Below are 16,525 nucleotides of genomic sequence, written 5' to 3' on the forward strand. Positions count from 1 at the left end.
TCAGCGAGCGTGTCTCGCAGCTCCCGGAATAGTTGTGTGTCTCTGTGTGTGTGTGTGTGTGTGTGTGTGTGTGTGTGTTCCTCCTCCCTCCCCCCTCAACCCCTTTCTCGGAAAAGCAACACCGAGCGGCATTCCTGATCAGAGACAGCCCCTGCTCCTCTTCCCGGGCACATCCGTCCCTGAGACCAAGCAGGAGAAAATCCAGGGGCTCAAATGACACCCCCCCAACCCGGGTGTGTGTGATTTCCCCCCCCCCCCCCCTTGCAGATCCGAAGCGGATCCCACTTTTCTTTTTGGTTTGGACTCCCCTTACATGGAATGGGTCCGCAATCAGCCCGGAAAGGAAGCAGATCCTGTTTGATTTTGTATCCCAGATTAAATGCCGACTGCACAGACTAATAGGATTAGAAAACTGCCAATAAACTCGGTCCTTGAAGTCGGAATATCCCTGTGTAAACATAGTCGTAGAGGAAGGCTTGCTTTGGGCTAATTACTGATGGGGGGGGGAGACTTTTGATTGAAACTTGGATCAAACAGACGGGCCACAATAAAACCCCAGCATCTTGGGGGTGATTTTTTTTTGGTATGTTTGGTTTTGTTCTCTGTCTCCCCCTTTTAGACTGTGAGCCCACTGTTGGGTAGGGACTGTCTCTATGTGTTGCCAATTTGTACTTCCCAAGCGCTTAGTGCAGTGCTCTGCACATAGTAAGCGCTCAATAAATACGATTGGTGATGATGATGAGATGGGAGAAACGGGACTCCTCGAAAGGAGCGTCCACGAAGAGTCGGAGATTGGAGAAAGAAGGGGGAGTCGTTTGTGTGAGATTGCTGGGGGGGTTGCTTTTTTAAAAAATTTAGCTTTAATATTTCGGTTGGCAGAGTCGGGGTTCTTTTTCCTTTATTGTTTGGAGAAAGCAAAGGGCATCTATCACGACGGCGCTGGAACAAAAGCCGCAAGCCGAGTCGCCGAGAGCCTGAGTTATTTCGAAAGAGTTTGGGAAGGGAAGGAGTTGGGAAGGGGAGTTTGGGAAGCCGGGGGGAGGGAAAGAGAGGGAAGGGGAGCGCTGTGGTCCCAAGCAGGGAACCTCCGAGGGGGCAGACGAAAGTCCCAGGCGAGCCCCGCCGCCGACTCATGCCCTTTTCGACGGTTTGGTTTCGCACCCTGTGATTAAGAGCCGCGTTGAGACAGTCCCCGAATAAACACGTCTCTCGTTGGCTCGTTGGGTTGTCTCCTTTGTAGCCGAAAAGCCGCTGGCTCCTGCCGCCCGTTTATTTTTCTGGGGATCGGTGCCATGGGGGGAGCAGGGACTGCTCTCCCTCTTCTTCCTCCTCCTCCCCCTGTTCCAGGCAGAAACTGTTTGGGGGTGACATCTGTCTTCTCGTGGGCGCCGGGGCTGCTTTTGTTCGGGTTTGGCTGGAGAGAAGGGCAGGGAGGGAGGGAAAAGGAGCCAAAGGGAAGAGCCAAGAGCCAGGGACGGAGGGGGTTGTTACCTGCTGGGTTTTCCTCTGGGGGGGGGGTGGGGGAGCTCGCAGCGTCTTTGCAGATTTCCCCCCTCCTGGAACAATCTGTTTATAAAAAGCCCCTTTGTTTTCCGGGAGGTTAGAGGAAGGGGGAGGAGGGGACGGGTGTGTGTGTGTCTGTGCCTGGGGGGGGGAGAAGGGGTGGTGTCGAAGTGGTTTCTAAGAAGGTCCAGGTTTTTCCGGGGAATGTGGTGTAGAAGCCCCCCCTTGGGCACAGTTGGATGGGGAGCAGGTCACTGGGTCGGATTGGCCGGCTGCAGGCGGCACAGCCCCAAACCCAGATGGACATTTTGCCCACCTCTGTCTTGAAGAGCAGCCAGAGGGGTTTCCTGGGCGCCAGGAGACGATAGGGACGAGGCCCAGCTAGTGCTCACGACGCCTTCCCTTTCCCTGCCCTTCCCTCTGTCGTCTCCCCACTATTCCCGGTCGGGGTGTCCCCCTGCCTGCCTTCTTATAAGGCTCTTCTCCTGCCCCTCCTCCGCCCTCCCTTCCTCCTCTGTCGTCCCCCCCACCCCGGCTGAGAGCTGCAGATGTGGTGAAGAGTCTCTTCCCTTCCCTGGTGCGTCTGGAGAAATCCTCACTGTGAATGTCTCAATGTGAAATAGGGGGCGCCTTCTCCTTTTTTTTTTTTTTCCTCTTTTTCCTCTCCCCTATTTGCAAGAAGGCGCTCTCCGCCTGGCCTGAACTGTAGCCAATGATCTGTGCAAAACAGCAGCAGCAGCAGCCGCCGCCTCTCCCGAAGCCTCTTGTCACAAACTGCCCTGGGCTTTTCAAATCTTTTTCATTTCTTTTCTGCTACTCCCTGAAAGGGCAGTTACCGGACTGTGCCCCCACTTCGCTCTAAACTCCGAATCTGATTGATTGTGGGGGGGCTCTCACACCTCTCGCCACCTTTCCTTCCTTGCTTTCCTTCCCCTGACAGTGTAAGACTCCCTGGGGAAAGAGAGAAGGTTCAGTGAGGAACTTTAGACACACACACACACGCCCCCCCCCCCCCACCCCATTTGAAACAACTCTATTTCTCACACACACACACTCTAATTTGAAACAACTCTATTTCACACAGACACCCATACACCTCTAATCTGAAGTAACTCTATTAGGGAAATGTGTTTGCAAAGAGGAACGCTGACCCAAAAGAGAAATTGGTCAATAAAGTGGCATGGGAGGTAGCCAAACTCAAGTTTTGCTTGGCTGCTGCAGAGGGAACAATCATTAGTTCACCGTCACCACTCCCCCCTCCTGAGTTTAAACTGAAGGAACTATTTCTATCCATTCCCACCCCGCCCCCACCTCCTCCCGCCCACTACACTGTTTTCCCTTCTCCTCCTTCCCTAATGTCTCCGGGGGAATCCGCCTTAGCAAAACAATTGTTCACCAGGCTTTCCCCTGAGACTGGGACCCCTACAGAAAGTGCCACTTTAGGACAAGAAAATAAGCGAAGTGTAAAACCTGGGCTCCGTCCTTTATTCTCCCCTTTGTGCTTCCCTTCTGGAGCAAGATTATTGGAAAATAAAGCTGCTGATGTGAGAGATGGAACATATGGGGCCCCCATAAGAGAGGAGCTGAAATGGCCTTGAACCTGCCGGACTGACCAGCTGTTTGCTGCCAGCAAGAACAGCTAATCAGCTTCTTCCCCTTAAAGAAACATCCCTCTTTTCTCTCCATGCCCATAGTTTGCATATTAAATAGTGTATTCTCAACGGGGGGAAAGTAATCGCCTCACATACTGCTTTGTGCCTTGGTAGTTATTGAGTGCTTCTCTCCCTGCTCCTTCCCTGGGCTTCCTCCTGGGCGTCTGTGTATGAGCTTAATTTGTGCGAATCCCCATCTCCAAAATTTATGTAAGACGGCTGTTCTTAAGTGAACTTGGGGAGGGGGGGAAATCGAGAGAAGGAAGTGATTCTGTCCAGAGAGGCTGCCAGATGCTGTTAAAGCAATCTATGTGCTTTGTACCTACATCCAGAAAAGCTGGTGTTACCCTTTCCCCCTCCACCCCCGCCTCTTTTAAAAAAAATAATTAAATTAGACAGTGGCTCTCGACCATCTCCTGTTCCGGCTATGACCATTTTCAGTTTTCCTTCACTACAATTTGTTTGGGAGGAGAAAACAGCTTGAGGTTGGGAGGAGGTGGAAGAGGAGGAGGGCTGAGGGAGATACAAGGAAATTCCATGTTAGGAAAGCGTTAGCAAAGGGTGACTTCTAAAGTTTTCCTGCCACTGACGTTGACAGTGACACAGAGATGTGTGGGTTGAAATAGGAACGTCACTGAGTTTTAAACTCAACCAGGAAATAGTCTGTTGCTCAGGGAAGACAAACAAATACAGTACCTCACAAAGTAGGGGGGCTTGCCACTGAGAGCTTTCTGCTTTGGAAAAGGAGAGCGGCCCGTTGGGAGCCCGGTGGTCCACAGAATATTGATTTCTGTCCCCAGCCTCCCCACCAAGATTCTGGACCAACTGCCTTCACAGAAGATCATTTAAAGCACCTTTAAAATCCCTCAGTAACTTGATCATTTCCTTAAGGTTTTACATAAGCAAGAAATTAACACAGTGTTTAAAGGCTTTGTGCCAACTACAGTACAGTCGAAATATCTTGGGGGAGGTTTTTTTGCAGTCAGTTTTTGGGTTTTTTTTGCGGTAGTGATGAGGAAAATGAAATGTACTATCAAACACTCTGAAAATGCCCCAAGTTCAACTTTGTCACTGGGGATATTATCTAGATCTGGGCAGGGCTAATTATGTAATTTTTCATGGAGAGTTGCATTGTTTTACTACTAGTAAAGATTAGAAATAATAAAGGAGGCTTATCATGTTCCTGACAAATTTGTCTTCTGCTTACTTATTTAAACATTGATTAAAATCGTAACTGCCCACCCAACTCTCTCTCTCTCTCTCTCTCTCTCTCTCTCTCTCTCTCTCTCTCTCTCTCTCCAACAGAGGAATTGGAAATGTGATTTAATTAATTATGAAGATTTTTCTTCTAGAGTGGCTCGGCATTTTAAAAAAATGTATATCAAACTTGAAGGAAGCAGCAGCTGCCCTTGGTCTTGCCTTAGTCCTGCTTTATATTAATATTGATTTTTTTTTGAAGGGTGGGGGCTTCTGTGTTATAAAGAAGGCACTTGTATCCCCCTGAGCTCTTTGGCAATTATCTTGCTGCCATAAATGTTGATACACACATAATGGATGTAACTAAAAAATCTCCTTATCCAAGCAGAAAAGACGGACTGTTTGTTGGAGCAGATAGAATGCTGAGAGTGTGAATAGACAAACCCATATGTCGCTGGTGAGGGAGATAAATGATGGACGAACAGGAGTTGGTTACTATGGATCAGCACAATAAACCAATTCCCATCATACACCTCTCTTAATAATATACCAGTTTCAATGCCATTGAGAAGTAACCTAGGTAGCACCAGTCAACTGTAAGTTTTTCAACTGTTCTTTTATGCATCTCGAAGCACATTTGGGACTGTTCTGATATTCCAGAGGGTAAGTCGTTTGAAAACTTGCCGGACTTGGAGGGGGAAACTTCAGAAACCTGAATGAGCTTGAAGCCACTTAAGTAGTTGCCATTAAGATTGTTACCTTGTTTAACATCTGCGAAAGGAACAGAAGAGTAAGGCGAGAATATACATAATAAAACTGGTAGGGAAAATTATCCACCTTTAAGGAGAAGGAACTCACGATATAATGTTTATGTAACTGATTACTGCTGATTATCTTGTCAACCGTGTTCTTGCTTTGTTTTCACCCTGCATTACCGGTTGCGTAACAGTGGAAGACTCAGAGTTGCGTTGTCTCCGTGGGGTGGGAAACCATTTGGAAAAACAACTCTTTTGGTTTCTACTGTTTTCTTCCAAGTTCTTATAGACTTCAAGATTTTGAACACCTCACCGCTCATTGTTTGTATATTCCCCAGTGAAAATATGACCGTCATCATTTCCAAACTAATCAGCTGTGATGTCGCATTCACACACACACGCACACAAAACTGCCAATTCAGTTGGGACTGTCAGAATAGGTGAATTTTGGAAGAAAATTAAGTTCCTTTTATGACATAAATCTCTTCAGTGAGAAGACTGAATGGAGGTTGGGAGGAAGAAGTCAAATTCCATTTCAGGCTTCTCATAATGTAAGCAGAACTTTCTGTAGGTTGTTCAGACAACTGTACCTGTTCTATCAGCTATTGAAATAGAAAATCGGATATTTTAAGAAAACGCATTGGCTCACTAGTTGATTCACTGTGTATTCAGCAAACGTTTCTGCTCCCACACTGCTGTTGGATGCCAATATACAGGTCTCTTGAAGTCCATTCTCTTTTTGTTTATTTATTTAGCTTTCCACCACCCGTACAGTTTTAGAGAAATGTCACAGTCACGACCACTGAACTGCAGCCACCTCAAATTCTTGGTTCTCCAAACTATTTTAGGAGATCTTTATGTACTCATGATCTGTTAATTACTGGAAGTTGTCATTTCCCATCCAATAGAAGATTATAAATGTACTCCGATTCAATGCCATTGTAACTGTAACTTGGACAGGTGCTCCCCCTCTCCTTTGCCTTCTCCCCACCCCAGCCTACCTGATGACAGAGCAGCCCTGTCAACAGACCATCCCACTCTTGAATTCGAGAAGAGACAGCTGGAGGTTCAGTCTGTTCCGGACATGATATGGATTTACCTCTGCAGGGGAGGGTGTTAACTGTGTTATTGTTTCACCCCATGTCAGCCAATCTATTGAGTGGCATCAGTGTTAGCATCAGGGGCAGCCACTTGCTCGCACCTTCCACTTTCAGCGGTAATGTGTAAGCCATTTGGGACAAGGGAAGAAAAAAAAATAAAACCCTTGTGTGGAAGCACTGAAGCTTTTGGTAATCACATCCATGCTGCTCCATTTCCTTTGCTTAAACATTTTTAGGACACAGTGTATTTTTGTCTAAATGAATAGGGTTTAAAGAAATAGCATGCAAACTCAGTCATCACTGTACAAAATGTCCCCCTTTGCAAGACACCAATTCAGGGGGTAAATTTCTTTTTTTACTCTACTCCATATACGTGTACACTCTCATTTGTAAGCTTCAAATGATAGAAAATTGCTCAATCCAATAGTGGTTGAATATACTGCTCTCAAGTGGAACAGATTTAGAGGCAACCATCAGATGATGCTTATGGGTGTGCATGTCAAAATGTTTTAATCAGCGTATTCCATTTTTTAAAAAATCACATATTTTCATTGAACAAAAATGGGAAGTAGTAATTAATGTTAATGTGGCTCCTAACGCCCATTGATAAGGAGAAAATTTTTCTTGGAAACATGATGGAAAACCAGTTTTGAATATGTGATTTTCATTTTAAAACTCCGATGGCCATCCGAGGAGTATAGTGAATTCAAAACCAGAAGTTTATGGCCTGTAGATTACAATCGGTACTTAAATGATCATTTAGATGGTGAGCATATCCCGGGGTCACAGGCATTAGTGCTGAATGAAAGACCTTTTTTCTTTCTGTTTTTAAAGTTGCTGAACCAGTGCAGTAAGGGTGCAGTCTTGGTAGACTAATTCAGAGGTGTAGGTATGTGTACGTGTGTGTGTGATTTTAATGAGACTTCAGTGTTAATTTCGTCTCTCGGAAATTTAGTTCTGACTTTTAATTTTTACTCCATTGAGTTGGACTGTGGACACAGTGCTTTGCCAATCTCACATGTTCTTTGTGCTTCATTCTGAAAGACTGGCATGCTTTATGCTATGTTTTGTGAAGAGGACACAGCTTTACTAAGCTGCTTGTCTGTCAGGGATTAATTTAACCTCTAATTACTACATTTTCTTCACAGTTTGCTGCACATGAGCATGTTATAACAAAAGCACAAAGAAGTATGCCATTTTATTTAGCCACTACTCTGAAATTAATTTAGGGGGGATAGAGTCAAATCTGACACACTTGGTGTTAAAATAATTGTGCTGACATTAGAATTAAAGTACATAATCTTGTTGTTTCTAACGATACAATAGTAGACATGTAAATAATATTATCTTGTTAGTTGTAGTGATAGTTGTAGACATAGACCCAAAAGAGAAATCTACATCCATTGCCACCTCGGCAGATAGCTCATAGACAGCAACAAAAACGTGGTCCAAGGCAGGCCTTCAATGACAGGTTTTGTGTGAGTAATGTCATGTTCGTTAGGCTCAATCTCTGTCCTTCTTCATCCCCTATGATAAACTGGAAATAGGGGATGTGGAGCATTTTTATTTAATTTGGTGTTTTTAACCGAGCCCCACATCCAGGGTCATAACGTTCTAAATCCACATAATTCAGATCCCTCAAGGGGGTTTTAGTGGCCCATTTTATGATATTCTCTAGCATTTAACTTGTGAGTACTGGCCATTCCTTAGTGGAAATGCAAACGTATGGTTTGTTGTTTTTTTGCTCTACCCAGTGGTCCTCAAACTACTTTGGCAACAGGACCACTTTGCTGGGGCTAAAGAATCCCAAGACCTCTATGGGAAAGACTTTCTCCTTAATACTACTAATAATAATGATGACTGTGGTATTGGTTAAGTGCTGATTATCTGCCAAGCATTGTACTGAGTGCTGGGGTGGAGACAAGCAAATCAGGTCAGACACAGGGAGTCTTAATCCCCATTTTACAGATGAGGGCCCTGAGGCACAGAGAAGTGAAGTGATGTGTCCACGGCCACACAGCATACAAGTGGCAGGATTAGAACCCATGACTCTCAGACCTGTGCTCTACCCACCACACCTTGCAGTGGGCTAGCATCCCTACCATCCCTCTTCGAAAGACAGTCCTTATGAGGGAAGCATTTGCCTCTCTACTTTGGGAACATTTCATGTATGGAGGGTTGGCGGGGTGTCAACTACAGCTTTTTTCTCCTATGTTTATAAAAAATTAGGCCCCACACACCTCCAAGGCCTCAGGTGTTTGTGTGATTCTCCCCACCTGCTCCCACCTCCCTCCTATTCCCTGAACCCAGTCCCTGCTTGGTGTCTCCATCACTCCTGTTCATTGGGCTGAGCACCTATAAGCTGATGGGAAGAGAAGAGGGCAGGTGGAGACTAGTTAGGCAGAGGCAGGAGGAAATTTAGAAAAAGAGCCCTAGAGAAAGACGGACTTGAGATGCAAGAAGGGTGAGATGTATAGAGGGGAACGGAAGGGGAGGAGGAGAGAAAGAGACACAGAGAGAAAACACAGGAAGGAGGAATGGAAAGTGGGGCCATCCCATACCTCCCATGTATCCCTGACCCAGTCTTCATTTCCACACACTGGAGTTTCCTCATTCTCCAGCCTCCCCCACATGGCTTTCATCATTCCCCACAACCTCACCACTATATCATCATTATCGTCAATGGTATTTATTGACTGCTTACTACGCGTGGAGTGCTATACTAAGTGCTTGGGAGAGAACAGTACAACAGAGTTGGTAGACAAGTTCCCTCCCCACAATCTAGAGGGGGAGACAGACAATAATATAAATAAAGAATTCATAATACATAATTCATGGATATGTTTGTAAGTTCTGTGGGGCTGGGGCAAATAACAAATGCCCAAAGGTCACAGATCCAAGTGTGTAGATGACCCAAAAGGGAGAGGGATCCAGGGAAAAGAAGGCTGAATGGGGGAAGGCTTTTGGAGGAGATGTGTCCTTAATAAGGCTCTGAAGGTGGGAAGAGTGGTGGTGTGGTGTATGTGGAGTGGGAGGGAGTTCCGGGCTAGAGGGAGGAGATGGGAAAGGGGTTGGTGGAGAGATAGACGAGATCAGGGTACAGAGTAATCTGGCCGAGAGAAGTGTATGGGCTGGGCTGCTTCATCCACTGCTTTCTTCAGGAGTCTAGCTTGGCTTTGAGCACAGGGATTTCTCTCTCTCCTTGAGCCTCGCATGCCACTGGGCATAGCCTTGGTGCTGCTTGACCCTGCTCTTTGCTGCTACTGCAGTAATGATAATACTAATAACAATAATTATATCACAGTATCATTACTTCAGTAGTAATAATAATAATTGTTATTATTATTATTATGAATTTGTTAAGCTCTTTCTATGGGGCAAGCATTGTACTTAGCCTTGGGATAGATACCAGATAATCAGGTCCAACACAGTCCTTGTCCCCAAGGTGCTCACACTGTAAGCCGGAGGGGAACAGGTAATGAATCCGTATTTTACAAATAAGGAAACCGAGGCATATAGAAGTGAAGTGACTTGCCCAAGATCACACAGCAGGCAAGCGGCAGAGCCAGGATTAGAACCCAAGTTCCCTGATTCTGAGGCCCAGGCTCTTTCCACTAGGCCATGCTGATTCCCGACATCCCCCCTATTTAGATTGTGGCCCTCATGTGGGCCAGGGACTGTGTCTGACCTAATTATCATGTAGCTGCCCCACCACTTAGTACTGTGCTTGGCCCACAGTAAGCATTTAACAAGTTACCATAATTTATTATTTATTACTATCCGCAGCTGGTTACTACCCCCTATTGCTGCCGCCTTGCTCCTTGGCAGCTGGCTTCTGCATCTCTCTTCCCTCCTTCCCTGCCCCCCCAACCCTCCGAGCCAGTTCTGGAAGATTCCAGAGATGGCACTGGAATTATGTGCACGCCATTGTCCCCTTCCCCCCTGCATACTTCGCTTACCAGTTTTCAAAATTGCTGGTCTCCAGGACAAGAGAGGGAGGAATGTGGGGCTGGGCCTGGAGTGCCAGAGCTGTGCAGCTTCAGGGCAGGGCAGGACGGGACAGCAGCAATTGTCGGCCTGCTCTCTTGTCTCTAACCTCTTTGCTAGCAGGAATCGTGTCTACCCTACTCTATACTCTCCTAAGTGCTTAGTACAGTGCTCTGCACACAGGAAGCGCTCAATAAATACCATTGATTGACTGAATGGTTCTTTCATGAGCCATCCAGAAGTCCCTCTGGGTTCATTTGTTGAATACAGACCACAGTTTAAGGACAACCCCTCTACCCTGTTTACTCCCAATCTTCAGCTGGTTGAGCTGGTATTATCTATTAACAGTGCCACCGCTTGACAAGGCAATCTTTGAAAAGTCTCTTCCCTTCACAGCTTGACTCTTAAATGTTTAATTTTTTTTTATCTGTTTGGAGCAGGGAATGCTAGGTAGCTCAATACTTTCCTCCTGATAGGAATTTTTGGGATTTTGAGTACGCTGTTTTTTTTCTAAGCCTCCGTGAACCCTTCTCTCATTTGTTTATCTTTATGTCTCTCCGAGGTAGGAATTGTTTAAAAGGGTGAGTCATTTGCCTAAAGGTAAGTCATTAGCCAAGCTCTCAGTACAGTGAATTGCATTCATTGGTGCCCACCGAATAGCATTACTAATAGTGGATACTATTCTATATCTCCTGCTCCCCAAATCCAGGGTTCCCTGGACTCTGCTGAGAGGTAAACCGTTGTGAAATAGTTTGAAATCACTGGCTGTCACATTACTAACAATTGGGCAAGGTTGATATTATACTTTTGCTTGGGAGGATCATAAAACAGCGCCCAAATCCAGTTCTTTAGCCTGGAAATCAACTTTTCATCCTCACATCCCCACTCTCAGAACACAGGGAGCTAGAATTATACTCTCTAAGTAATCTTTGACAGAATAGTAGAACAGGAAAGTTGCAGGTGGTACATTACTGATTACTTTCTAATGGAATGACTTTACTGGATTACCAATTACTTGTGTTACTTACTTTGCCATCCGTGTGACTTGGCAAAGGATGATTTGTTGGTCTGAGTACTGACATTAGCACAGGCCCTGTTCACATCCTGAGTCATGCTAGAGACCTGACACCACTCATCTACTCCCCTGAAGGAAGTTTTCTAGTGAGGCCTGGGTCCCTTTGTGCTCAGACTACATTTTATGGTTATGTTTTTTTCAAAAGCGGCCCTGGACCAAATACTGTTAACCCGGTATCAGAAGGCATTTGCTAAAACCATGGTTATCAATTAAGGGGACCAGAACTGGCTCAGTGGATTGATAATGGAACATGCTAGTGACATCCCCATTAAATGCTAAAGCTAATGGGCGATTTGGAAAAGCCAGCTCCCTCTGGTTCCTAGTGGGATAAGGAGATGCCTCAAGGAGAGATCTCAGTGAAAAGAGAACAGAGCCCTCATATTGTGTGGGAATAGCCAGCCCAGGAAACTCTCCTGGAAGTAGTCTAGGTTGTATTCTCTGGAAAAATGAAAGCTTGCCAGTTACCAGCCCGACTGGCTGGCACCTTCCATGAGCTTCAAATTTATTGGTTTTTTTTTTTTTTAAATAAATCATCCAACATATTAACTAACCCTAATAAATATGGAATATACTTAGTCAGCTCTGTCTAGTAAACTGGGAATTTGGAAAAGCCATTGAAGGCTAGAGCTCTCAAAAGTCAGCTACACCCAGCGTCTTGCTGTGGCGATCCAAAGTAAACAAAGCCACACATTTGTGTAGTTTCTTTTTTATTATTATTATTTTTAAATGGGTATCACACACTGATGTTTTCCTTTTGGCTAGAGGATGTGTTGTTCAGGGCTTTAGGTTCTGCTTTTTCTTAAGGAAGGAATGCTTTTTAATGTGTTGAAATGGCTTGAGTACATGCTGAGGGTTTTTACTGGGTGGATTTGCCAGGGGTTATTATGTGAAGAACATGTTGAAAATGAACATCCAGTACCATGTCATTACACAGAGCAGCTATCGGCTCCTCATTTTGTTTGTTTTCCTTAAATTCTCTCAGCCCTGATAACAGCTTTCCAACGCGACCATTCAAGTAGTCCCCTGGAAAGAGTAACAGCAGAAAGATGTAAAGCAAATCTAAATGTTAACTTTTTGTGGGCCAACTAGGTCTGCCTTTTTGGAGACTTGAGGAATGAACCATTTATAGAGTTAAAAAAAACAATCTCTGAAGTCTCTGGCTCCCTTTAACGGACCCCATTGTCAGTCATCCTCTTCAGTGTCTTGTGGAACTTGGAGTTTTGCCTCTCACTTTATGGCTACTTAATCTTTTCCTAATTGGCTCAGTGGATATCAATCAATCAATCAGTTGTACTTATGGAGCACTTACTATGTGCAGAGCACTGTACTAAAGGCTTGGGAGAGTCCAGCACTTAGAATAGCACATAGTAAGCACTTAACAAATGCCATAATTATTATTACAACAGAATTAGCACACATGTTCCCTGCCCATCATAAGTTTACAGTCTAGAAATCACACAAGCCCTCAAAACAACTATGTACAGTTCTCTAGTCAGCAGGCTCTAGTTGCCAAATTGTGACTTGTTAGAATGGAATTTTTGTTCCTCCCTTTCCAAAGAGTTGCTTACAACCAACAAAAAATATCCAGTTTTGATGCCACTGAATTGAAATGCCCAACATTATTAGTGGACCAGGGCCTAATCCTTTCAAGTTTATCTGATCAAGTAATGCACCCTGATTTCTTCACAACCAAGGACTGCTAATTTTGTAGCCATTAGTTAAGGCGTGACTTCAGCCCCAAAGTCAGAAGCTGTGGTACTTGAAGTCCAATTTAAAATAAAACAGATTGGCTTTTAATAATAGTGGAGTCCTTAGAGTACTTTTATTCTGAGTTGTTTATTAATTTTATTTTAAACAGATGGGCCTATTTTAAACCCTGACTTCATATTTGGCTAATTTTTATTACCCAGAAAGCCCTTAAATTTTGCATTGGGTATCACCATTCAAGGTCATTCTGATTTTGTCAGGAAGATGCTATTAGTTTGTACTTAATCTGTTCTCACCAAGAGGCTGCATTTTCTAAGTATTTCATCACATTAAACTGTCAGCAACCTATAGTTCATGAGGCACTTCCTGATAAATCCATCTGGGGAAAAAAAAGGGAACATTTCCAGTTTCTATATCTTTCCTGGCTCTGTGGATCTCTTTCCTTATTCTGCCATTTTTACCTGTTGCTCAGCTTATGGAATGACTTCCAGAATATAGTACAATCTCCCTTTACTTTTCATTTCTTTTATTCATGGCCCAGCTTTGGTTTTCTGAACAGATGTTTCTGAGCTCAAGTTGGAGAAGCACCTGAGGCTGACATGAGATACAATGTTAACACTAAGCCCTTTAGCTTTCCACTAAAAGTAAAATCTTGGTTCCAGATCCTGGAAGGTAGATCAATCTGGATTTCAAGTGAAAGCACTGAAAATCCTCTAATAACTTTTTCACGTCGACTAAAAAGTTCTTGGATTTTAAGGATAGAAATGGATGGAAAGTTGGGACAAGCATGAGGAGTTGCAATAAGATTTGAATGTTTCCTTATTGTGCACCGGTTCCTAACACCTGTCAGCTGTACAGAGTGAGTTGACTGCTTTGCAGCATTAAACCAGAAGGATTATCCAAGGGTCTAGGGAACCAAGGGAACCAGAAGTGATCCAACAATCAGAGCACAAACAAGTTGGGAAGCAGTGTGGCCTAGTGAATAGAGCCCGGGCCTGGGCGTCAGAAGGACCTGGGTTCTAATCCCGGCTCCGCCACTTGTGTGATGATGATGATGATGACATTTATTAAGCGCTTACTATGTGCAAAGCACTGTCCTAAGCGCTGGGGAGGTTACAAGGTGATAAGGTTGTCCCATAGGGGGCTCACAGTCTTAATCCCCATTTTACAGATGAGGTAACTGAGGCACAGAGAAGTTAAGTGACTTGTCCAAAGTCACACAGCTGACAATCGCCGGAGTCAGGATTTGAACCCATGACCTCTGACTCCAAAGCCCGTGCTCTTTCTACTGAGCCACGCTGCACTAAGCACTTGGGAGAATACAATAAAATGGAATTGGTAGGCACAATCCCTGACCTCAAGGAGCTTACAGTCTATTGGTTTAAGGTGGAAGATGTGCCATTCATAGATTAGTTACTGTGGGCATTTCTAATTATGGTGAATTCTTACGTCCTTTTACCTCAACTGTTTAAGCCACTCTTTCCTTTTAAATAGTAGAAGTAATCAATCAATTATATTTATTAAGTGCATACTGATGCAGAGCACTGTACTAAGCACTTGGGAGAGTATAATGTAACAGAATTGGTAGACATTCCCTGTCGACAATGAGCTTACAGTCTTCTTCTTCAAATGCTATTGAATCATTTCCAATCCAGAGCGACTCCATGGACACACCCACTCTAGAACGTCCCATCTTCGGCCATAAAGTCATTCTGATATGTGTATCTGTAGAATTTTCTTGAGGGGTAGACAGACATTTATATAAACGAGTGTTACAGGAATGTACTGTAGGACTGAGGGAGGGGTGAATAAAGGGTGCAAATCCAAGTGCAAGGATGACACAGAAGGTAGTAGGAGAAGAGGAAATGAAGGTTTAGTCAGGGAAGGCCTCTTGGAGGAGATGTGCTTTCAATAAGATTTTGAAGGTGGGAATAGTGATCGTTTGTCGGATGTGAAGAGGGAAGACATCCCTGGCAGGACATGGGTGAGGGGTCTGTGGTGAGATGTACAGTGAGTAGGTCGGCATTAGAGAAGCGAAGGGTTTGGGCTGAGTTGTAGTAGGAAATCAGGGAGGGAAGGTAAGCGAGGGCAAGGTGATTGAGGGCTTTAAAGCTGATGGTAAGGAGTTTTTGTTTGATGCGGAGATGGATGGGCAACCACTGGAGGGTCTTCAGGAGTAGGAAAACATGGATTGAAATTTTTTTAGAAAAATGGTCTGGGCAACAGAGTGAAGTGTGGACTGAAGTGGGGAGAGATCGGAGAAGCAGCGTGGCTCAGTGGAAAGAGCCCGGGCTTTGGAGTCAGAGGTCATGGGTTCAAACCCGGCTCCACCAATTGTCAGCTGTGTGACTTTGGGCAAGTCACTTAACTTCTCTGGGTCTCAGTTACCTCATCTGTAAAATGAGGATGAAGACTGTGAGCCCCCCATGGGACAACCTGATCACCTTGTAACCTCCCCAGTGCTTAGAACAGTACTTTGCACATAATAAGCGCTTAATAAATGCCATTATTATTATTATCGGAGGCAGGAAGGTCAGCAAAAAGGCTGATGCAGTCAGTAATCAAGGTGGTATAGGATAAGTGCTTGGATCAATGTGGGAGCAGTTTGGATGGGGGAAAGAGCCAAAAAATTTAGCAATGTTGTTAAGGTTGAACCGATAGGATGTGGTGGCAGATTTAATTTGTGGGCTAAATGAGAGAGATGGGTAGAAGATAACACCAAGGTTACATGTCATCTGAGACAGGGAGGATGGTGGTGCTGTCAACAGTGATGGGAAAGCTAAGGGGAGGGCAGAGTTTGGGTGGGACTGTGAGGAGTTCTGTTTTGGACCTGTTAAGTTTGAGGTGTCTGAGAGATATCCAAGTAGAGATGTCCCAAAGGCAGGAGGAAATATGAAACTGCAGAGAGAGAGAGAGATCAGGGCTGGAGATGTAGATTTGGAAATCACCTGCATAGAGATGGTAGTTGAAGCAGTGGGAGCAAATGAGTTCTCCAAGAGACTGGGTATAGATGGAGAATAGAAGGGGATTCAGAACTGAACCTCGAGGGACCCCAAATGGGATGGGAGGCAGAGGAGAAGCCCATGAAAGACACTGAGAATGAGCAACCAGAGAGTTAGGAGTAGATAGAAGACTTAAACCATTATATATATATATAATATACACATACACATACAGCGCTTAGAACAGTGCTTGGCACATAGTAACCGCTTAACAGATACCATAATTATTAAATGTATATATATAATATACATATATACACACAGGTGTGTGTGTGTATCTGTACAAAAGTTACCACTTGTACATCGTTATATTGTAACTTTTGGAAAATGGCAAAGGAAAGTGCAGTGGAGACTGGGTTTTATGACCCCACCTCCCAAAGGTGGAAGAGTGGTGGGAAAGAGCTACATTGCTGAAAAGGTGAATGGAATCGGGAAGAAATCCAAACAGCTGTGGCAGAGGAAATTGCCAGAAGAATAGCACCATGGCAAATAGTGAGAACTGACCTCCAACTCAAAGACAGGAGGCTTGTATATAAAAAAAAAGTAA

At 44.6% G+C, this 16,525-nt stretch overlaps 1 protein-coding gene across 3 annotated transcripts in view; it reads left to right on the top strand.

Moving 5' to 3' along the window:
- The window catches only part of MAMLD1 (mastermind like domain containing 1), a 130,433-nt gene that overhangs the window by 861 nt on the left and 113,047 nt on the right, over nt 1-16,525 (top strand). The gene's annotated exons all lie outside the window — the stretch shown is intronic.

This window comes from Tachyglossus aculeatus, chromosome 6, assembly GCF_015852505.1.
Source record: "Tachyglossus aculeatus isolate mTacAcu1 chromosome 6, mTacAcu1.pri, whole genome shotgun sequence".
Taxonomy (NCBI): Eukaryota; Metazoa; Chordata; class Mammalia; order Monotremata; family Tachyglossidae; genus Tachyglossus; species Tachyglossus aculeatus.